This window comes from Misgurnus anguillicaudatus, chromosome 20 (assembly GCF_027580225.2).
Source record: "Misgurnus anguillicaudatus chromosome 20, ASM2758022v2, whole genome shotgun sequence".
In the NCBI taxonomy this organism is placed as follows: domain Eukaryota; kingdom Metazoa; phylum Chordata; class Actinopteri; order Cypriniformes; family Cobitidae; genus Misgurnus; species Misgurnus anguillicaudatus.
In genome coordinates this window covers 5105433-5114459 of record NC_073356.2, presented here as the reverse complement: position 1 = coordinate 5114459, position 9027 = coordinate 5105433, and the positions used below count along the sequence as shown (strand labels likewise).

The 9027-nt window shown below is 36.0% G+C and overlaps 2 long non-coding RNA genes across 2 annotated transcripts; one reads left to right on the top strand and one right to left on the bottom strand.

The window, feature by feature from the left end:
* Positions 1-3840: 3840 nt before the first annotated feature.
* LOC141351375 (uncharacterized) lies at positions 3841-8514 on the bottom strand. The gene is made up of 7 exons (XR_012359617.1): positions 8353-8514; positions 7506-7604; positions 7214-7339; positions 6275-6329; positions 5955-6023; positions 5779-5816; positions 3841-4249 (listed from the first exon to the last, which is right to left on the bottom strand). It is a non-coding gene; the product is annotated as an uncharacterized lncRNA (long non-coding RNA).
* Positions 4246-7357, top strand: LOC141351376 (uncharacterized). The gene is made up of 4 exons (XR_012359618.1): positions 4246-4448; positions 5967-6365; positions 7033-7095; positions 7227-7357. It is a non-coding gene; the product is annotated as an uncharacterized lncRNA (long non-coding RNA).
* Positions 8515-9027: the final 513 nt, after the last annotated feature.

The following is a 9027-nucleotide window of genomic DNA, read 5'->3' as shown; positions in this document are numbered from 1 at the left end:
GCCAAAGCCTTTTCTTAATATTTACAAAGACACTTTAAATAAAAAAATGAAATGTGTCAATCAATAGCAAACTTCAATTAAAGTCAGGACATTCACAACACACACTACAGTAACTTATCTTTGATTTATAGGAAAACCTTCAGAGAAACAGAAACACTTTTAAACTTATGTTCAAGTTTTTTATGACTTAATCCGACACTCCTAATAACTGTTTTGTTTCTTATGTCTTTATATGTGCATGTAGTGCATGTTTTCGCCTAATCTGTTAATCCTTTGGTGAAGTTTCACGTGCTGTGAACATGCCGCGAAAAGCCTCAGACAAACGTGCTGTATCATCCACTCGCGTTGTTGAGCAGAAAGAGTTTTTACTGTCTCTCCCTCCAAGCATACAGAGACACAAGCGGTTCTCCTAACACTTATTTATTTGAAGAGTATCTCCAAATCCACTGTAAAAACTAAACAACATTAACAACAAAATAAAGTACAACAAACAAAATAAAGTACATTAACAACAAAATAATTACATTTAACTAATTGCACATTAGTTTGACAAAAAGTAAATCAGATGCAAAGTAACATTTTAAAGACAGATAACACAGAAAATAAAGCAAATACCTCGTTGGCTGCATGCTATGAGAAAGGGAAAAGAGTCTTCCTTATAATCATCCAAATCCTTTTTGACTGGACAAACTTTAACCGGAGCATAGAAAATGGCCGTTCTTCCTTGCTGCTAGCTCTTAAAGGACAAGTTCGGTATTTTACACTTAAAGCCCTGTTTTCAGATTGTTTATGGTGAAATAGAACGGTTTTGACTGAAATTTCGACATATGCGGCTGCCCAGAGAATTTTCGGGTGTCTAATACATGTCAATGAAGTTGGCAAAAACTACGATAAAACCTGTTGGAATGCGTATTTTGCAGCAAATTTTGTGTGAGCATACCAGTGAACACCCCTGACCACTCGGTGAGTTTCACGTCTTTGTAAACGAAAGTTTAATGCATTTTAGGAAGGATTGTTCCAGTGCACCATTAAACCCATTGTAAAGGTGGGAGGTTAAACACAAACACCCAAAAGTTCTCTCAGTCCCAATTCGCCTACTTATACTACGACCTAAAAGTATGTACTGTTTTTGTGATGAAAATGTACATACTTTTGAGTGTGTAGCAAAACAGTATGCACGTTCTGGAACATGCTTCGATGACGTCATGCAACGTGAACAAAAACGTGGTTGCCTAGTTACGCACACCAAACGCAGGTCTTTTGTGAGGCGGCTGGTTCTGACGTTCATGTGCAACAATGTGTGTAACGAAAGCTACTTATTTTAAAGTCAAAATATTTAAAGTTTATAGTATAACTATTGTTTAACGTATTTTATGCTTATTTTATACCTATGTATGTAAATCAAAAATACCGCGATGAAAATGAACCATGCTTTTACTACCCAGATAGCACACGTACGTCGCGGAGATGTCTGCGCGATGTCTTCTTTTTCGTCTGGAAGACATATTATTTGGGGCGTTTGCTCATCTGGAAGGCGTCGCCGAGACGTCCGACCCAGCTGTTTGCAAGACACCCAGCAGATCTTTACAAGATGTATTTTATTTAGAATGATGGCGAGCCGCCGTTTCCCAGATCTTTACAAGATGTTAGAACGGCAAGCCCCTCTTTCACAGATGTTTAGAAGAGCTTTAAAAGATGCCGAGCCGCTCTTTCCCAGATGTTTAGAAGAGCTTTAAAAGATGCCGAGCCGCTCTTTCCCAGATCTTTAGAAGAGCTTAGAAAGACGGTAAGCCGCTCTTTCCTAGATGTTTATAAGATTACAAGATCCCTCATTAACAAATTGAATTGCTAAACTACAGCAAATTATTCTACACACATCTACACATGCCTGCTGTGTCATCGATATTAAGTAATTAAAACACCATTTTCAATTGATCTTAAAACAGGCAGTTGTTGATTTTATAAAACATATTTATTCAAATTAAACAATGAAAACTTTCATTCATTTATCTTTAAAGATGCATTTTACATGACAGTATGTGACAACAACAACATATATTCATAACATATTTAAAATAATCAAAACCTTTCCGCGTCTGCTTTATTAAGCTCCATTCTAAAATAAAACATTACAAAAAATTACCAGGAAATAATCGTGAAAGGCTGTTCTTTCTTTATAGCTTTAATTAGGATCTAGAACAGTGTTTCTCAAACTTTTTCTGCCCAAGGACCACTTCATCTTCCAATATTTTTCTGAGGACCACCTAACAGAATCCAACTCTAAAACGCCCCCCAAAAAACAACAAAATAGGAAGGATAAGCTAAATTTAAGTTTAATATGCAACTGTTTTAAGTCAAAAACAAATTTTTTAATCACAAATGCAATGCTATGTTCAGAAATTATTATATGAATTTTATTTCATTTGAAAAAGTAAATGTGAAATGAGTTGCAACAGCCTAGGTCCCACTTAATGTCATTCCAAAGAGCCATTAGTTTAAAACTGAGGTGGTGGGTATATGAAGTTTATGGTTGTAACAATGGTAACAATAAAATGCTAAAAAAAATGTTCCCCTTAATGTCCAAAATCACTGAAATTACAGGGATTTTACACATGAAACAAAAACTAGTACATTACAAAACTAATAGATATGTGGATTGTTAGCTGCTTTCAGTTGACGCTTGATCTTTTCTTTTGACTCCTCTTTGGTTTAGCCACCGATCCATTTTTACGTTATTAAAACAAAATGCAATAACTGATATCACAGTTTCACAAGTGCATTAAAAATCTACTTAAATAAGTGACGATTGTGTATAAACACAAATTTAGGTCATCTTTTGGCGGACCACTGGGGGGGTTTTGCGGACCATTAGTGGTCCGCGGACAACACTTTGAGAATTACTGATCTAGAAGATAAAATTACCCGAAAGTGTTGTCATTGTTAAATAAATTACGGATGTGCGTCTTTGCGTCAAGGTCATGATTCTCCATAACAACATCCGCTTGACCTCGCAATGCCAAGAAGAAGAAAGGTGTGGAACATTTGCTTAAGGTATGTAGGAATAATGCATTTAAATAATAAACTGTTTGGTGTGGGATCATTTAAATAATATCTCGAAATTGGGTTGATAAAAGTTATTCATGCTTTAATATTGATATTTCGCCCACCTGTCTGACGTTAATTTATTTTGATCGTTCATGCAACTGAGTCTTGTGTAAGATTCTAGAAAGATATAGTGGCTTACTTAATTAAAACGATCAGTATTATGATTGATTTTTGTATTGCACTTGTTAATATTTGTTTTTGCCCCCATTTTTCATTTCATGAGCTGAACTTAAATATTTTCTTTGTCCCCAAAAGGCCTATTTCTCTCAAATATTATTCACAAATCTGTCTAAATCTGTGTTAGTGTTGCGTTTATAATTGTGGTTAGTGTGTGTGTGTGTGTGTGTGTGTGTGTGTGTGTGTGTGTGTGTGTGTGTGTGTGTGTGTGTGTGTGTGTGTGTGTGTAAGGCTCTGCCTGTGAAAACACAGCTAAAGTCTTTTATGTGATGTACTGTTTTCTACATAAAATCATCCTAAACAATGAAAAGAACATTTTGTAAAAATATCTTATCTTTAATATTAGCTGAGTAAGATTCTTTGTGTAAACCCTCAGTCTGTTAATTTTGTCTCCAGCCTGTCAAGATCTTCAGCAGATGTTTGAGAAAAAAAGTCATCATCCTCTTCGTCACTCTCCATCCGTATTTGGGGTAACAAGCACCTGCTTCCCACAAGAGACTGGACCGGTGAAGTCAAGTGGTTTGTCGTTATTTGCATTCGTCCTTGTACCGTCAAGACTGCCTTTTTGCAGCTCCAATAGCAAAGATAAATGAGTTAGGAGTGTAGCTTTTAAAATGCTTTTACTATTAAATGCATTATTTTGATTTATTTAAACTTAAGAATCCAATAGGTGTGTAGTTTAGGTAAAATTCTTATAACTGGATTTGTCTGTTTTACAACAGATGTATAAAGTATAAATATAGTTTATATTTAAGTATAAATTTACTGTTTTTTTTTATGTTGGATGGATTATCAGACCTGCACCTTCCTTGAACATGTTGGTAAGGTAACACTTCATGCGAGTAAATGATGATGCTTTTTTATAAGAACTTTTTATAAATAAATATTATTATTGTTTTTTTAGGTAACTTACTCTGTATTTGTTAACGGTGATCACCCCAGGGTCTCAGGACTCAAAACGAGTGCTCTATGGATTGAACAGAAAATGTTGTATAAACAAGTGTTATGTTATGTCTTTAAATGCCACTAATAATGTGTTTCTGTTTTCTTTCTCATTATGCTAACAAACGCTCTTTTACCCCTCATGTTAGGTGGATCAACACTCCAACCATCTGCATTAGGGGCTGAATAAGGGATGCCCTCTGTAGCTGGGAATGTTAGATCAGGTAATTTGCATTTGATATATTTTTAAACACACACACACTAATGCTGCTTGTACACCGCCAGCGACTAGCAACACAATCTCGTTCATTCCAATGGAAACTTTGCGCCATTTAGCAACATGAGCAACTGTGACCATTGACAACAGGAAGTGGGCATGTCCAGCTATGCCACAACGTTGAGGAAAGTTCAACTTGATGAAGGACTTTTGGGAGCAACTACCAATGAGAGTGAAGCAGTGAAGTTCATGTCATCACTCTTTTGTCATTTACTGAGAGGATTGTTACTCATTTGTTTGTAGTTTTTACTAGGACAACCAGAATTGGGAACGCTTTCTAATAAACTCATTAAAAGAAATGGCTGATACACAGTGACTAGGTTGTTGGCGGTGTGAATGCAGCATAAGGCCTAAAACTGTCTGTGGCAAATATTTTAAGCACCCAAAATACACCATGTGGAGAATTATTAGGCATGTTGTATTTTTGAGGATTACTTTTGTACAACTACAGTGCTCTTGGTCAATTCAAAATGTTAACAAACTCTCAAACCTGAACATTTAAGTAGTAAAAGTGAAATTTTGGCTTTCTTAAGAGAATATTTCTATGTACATCATTATTAGGCAACTATTAGTGTGCAGAATTATTAGGCAACTAAATGAAAAACAAAGATTTTACCATCTCACTTGTTTTTTTTCACCTGTTAAAGTGAGAATAATAAACAAACTCTGTGACATCAGTGGGTCAGTTAGAATTTGTTGAAGCATCATAAATACATTTTGGTCCAAAAATAACGATTTATTCAGCATTGTCTTCTCTCACGTGTCTGTTGCGAATGCGCGTGCACAGTGGCGCTGCTGACGTACGACGCTGCTGACGTGTTATCCTCAGACATGTTTACAAAGATTGTTTTGTTTACAGCGTCTCCCTCAGACTGTAAACGAAAAAAAGCTTGAGTGCACCAGATAACACGCCAGCAGCGTCGTACGGCAGCAGTGTCATGCACACGGTTCACAACAGACCCGGAAGAGATGACAATGCTGAATAAAGTAGTAATTTTTGGACCTAAATGTATTTTTGATGCTTCAACAAATTCTAACTGACCCACTGATGTCACATGAAATACTTTGATGATGTTTTTTTACCTTTCTGGACATAACCAGTATACCGCACACACATTATTAATGGAGGGCCAGCAAGCTCCCGGACTACATCCAAAACATCCCAAACTGTGTTTCTGAAGACGAACGGAGGACTTTAGGGTATTATTTAAATCAACTTAAAGAAAAAAAATCCTTAAATGTTTACTAAAATTGAGGTCAGATTTTTGAAAATGTACTGTCTTGATGGTCATCCAAAGTTCTCGGTACAGAAAATCTTTTTGTATGGATCAGAGTTATACTTTGTCATGTAATATATAACAATGTAATAGCAAGTGTTATGTTGTTATTGAAAATGCTGTGAAAATGAAAAAAGCTATTTGTTTATCCACTATGCTATCAAATGCTCTTTTACCTTGCATGTTAGGCGGATCAACATTCCATCCATCTGCATTAGGATCTACCTTAGAGACACTCACTGGAGCTGTAAATGGGAAGCAGGTAAGTTGCACAACAGGTTTCTTGCAGCATTCTTAGACTAGCAATTTTTGTGTGAGAACTTTAACATGATAGAAATTGTTAAACTACAAATGTGGTCAACCATGAAGCCATCTGAGTGTATATTGTCTGAGAGAAATTCTTACTCAAGAATCTGCATATTGCTATAGATATGCAGAGTACTTATCTCGAAACAGTCGTAAAATATTAATGTTTTTTGTTTTGTAGGTCACCTACTTTGCATTCGTCCTTGGTGGTCAACCCAGGGTCTCTAGAGTGAAAATTACTCAATCTATGGATTAAACAGAAAATGTAGTTTAATGAAGTGGTATGTTGTCTTTAAATACTATTAAAAACGTGTTTCTGTTTTTTGTCTCATATTAAGAAATACTCTTTAACCTGCCCACTGGAGCTGGGAATGGTTAGCTGCATTTTTACATTTACAAATAAACACACTAAATCCTAGGCTTGGACCTTTTAGCATCCAAATTAACTAGGGGTGCTGATTTTTAAAGGAACACGCCCACATTTTGGGAATTTAGCTTATTCACCGTATCTCCCAGAGTTAGATAAGTCCATACATACCATTCTCATATCCGTGCATGCTGTAACTCTGTCTGACGCAGCCCCCACTAGCTTAGCTTAGAACAGAAGACTGGTAGTGAATTTGAATATACAAATCACAACACATAAATAGGAAAATGTTCGCGTTACTTTGTCACTAATTGGAAGCAGTATGCTAGGTGGAGCCATTCACTTCCAGTCTTTGTGCTAAGCTAAGCTAGCGGGGGCTGCATCAGACAGAGTTACAGCACGCACAGGGATGAGAAAGGTATGTATGGACTTATCTAACTCTGGGGGATACGGTGAATAGGCTAAATTCCCCAAATGTGGGTGTGTTCCTTTAAGGATTTAGGGGTATTTTTAAGTTAAATGAAGCCGTTTTACTTTTTAAACTGTCTCTTTTATAAGGACTTACTGAATTTTTTTTTCAGCAATTTGGGACATTCTTCCAGTTGTCGGCAACTTTGTGAAAAAGGCTGGAAACCAAAATGCAGGTACTGTTTCATTTTTTTGTTTTTTACAGCTATGAAAAAGAATGTGTTATTATTAATAATATATAATTGTACTGTCTATTAATTAATGATTTTATACAGTGTAACTGATTCTGCTTACCTGACTCATACAGAATTCTGGCCTGGTGTTTGGTCTGTGCTGTCTTTGGCTCTTGCATCTCCATCATCCTGACCCTCTTTAGCAGCCTGTCCATGTATTTATTTGGAGGCCTCCATGAGCACCCATCTGCATAATATGACTTTGTTACTCAGTTGTCCATGCTCCTACAAATTCTACATTTTTTGTAAAGCTGCAACAAGTTGAAACCCTATAATTATTAACGTTTGATTTTGAACTATGTAATTCAAATACATGAATAAGAAACAAAAGCAGAAATCTATTAAGACATTACCTTTTTGTTGCTTGTTTACTGATCTATAAATCCTTTTGCATTCTCATAATTGATCATCATAACTTGGTATACAGTCGATGTGTGGCTGTAGATAACTTTCTGAAGTCAATTTAAAAAGACAAAAGTTAATAAATGCTGTATTGGTCAAATATACATAGTTGTATTTTCACCATTTTGATCTCATTTAGGCATTTCATAACTTAAGGGAAATTTACGTATACTGATGTCATCACTACATCACTGAGCGCAAGGGAGTGCAGCCAACAAATACATTCAGGTGTGTTTGACTTAAAAATGAGATGCGCAGACAGCACATGGCATGACAACAAAGTACCGCGAGAGTCTTGGGAAAGCCCCAGAAAAGGATTGAACTCGCGGATTCTTAATGTCACGATCGGTTTGCGCGTAGATCAGCATGAAGTCAAACACATCTGAAAGATGTGTGGGCTGCCTGCACTCAACGTTACGATCATTCAGTAGAGTGTAACCTCAATCGGTTTTTGCAGATTCTGAGTGTCGTGTCGTATCGAACGATCGCAGAATGATTTTTTGTTTATTTCCAACTCGATTTTTAACTCCCTAAACTAGTAGGATGTTCCAACGGATGAAGCAACAGTGTTGTGAGTTTCAGTGTCAAGGTAAGTTAACGTTACGTTAAAATGACCCTTATACGGATAACGTTACTGTCAGTCAGACCTTTTCCTAGAAACCACTCAAAACGTTAACGTTGTTCTATTGGAGTGGTTCAATACTTGTATTTATTAATTGTTTCGGTTATATTAGTTATATCTGTTCTTTAATTCGTATTTCTAACAATTAAAACCCAGAAATGACAAGCTATACTTACCAAGATTTTGACGATCAAACTGACAGAAAAACTAACTTAAAGCCGACTATTAAACAAAAAACATACTATTACAAAGTGAAGAGGAACGTAATGTGTACACATTTTATTATTTACAGGTTATTAATAATGTTTTTAGCGACAAAAAAGTTGCGGGTAATCGAGCAAATAACGGTCTTCTGGTAAATATTGTGGTCACGTGATGGCCTCGCGACATAAGTCGTTTCCGGTCGTTTCTCAAACGCACAGTGCGTCCTTTTAAAATAATTTTTAATATATATTTTTTTAAATAATAAGAAATACAAGTTAAGTCAGGGGGTACATTATACATATATAAAATACAAATAAATAAGGCTCCGTCCTAGAAGGCTGCATGTCTCGGCTGCCACGTCATCAAGCATCGTCGAAGGACATCTCAATCTGCTTGTTTTCTCTTTTGTTGTTTTAATTTAATTACAAAATGTTTAACTGTCCATGTTGTAAAGACAGTTGATACATGACTTGTATTCACTGTACTACATTATTGGATTTTTTGGTGATGCATTGCTAATTTTCAACTTCTCTCTTTAAAGTTTTCATGCCATGACCATTGGGGCGGAAACCATTATGACGTTGACTTGGACATCAAACTAAACCATCTCATTCTGGCTTTTTTCTAACCTCGAAATCTCAGAAGGA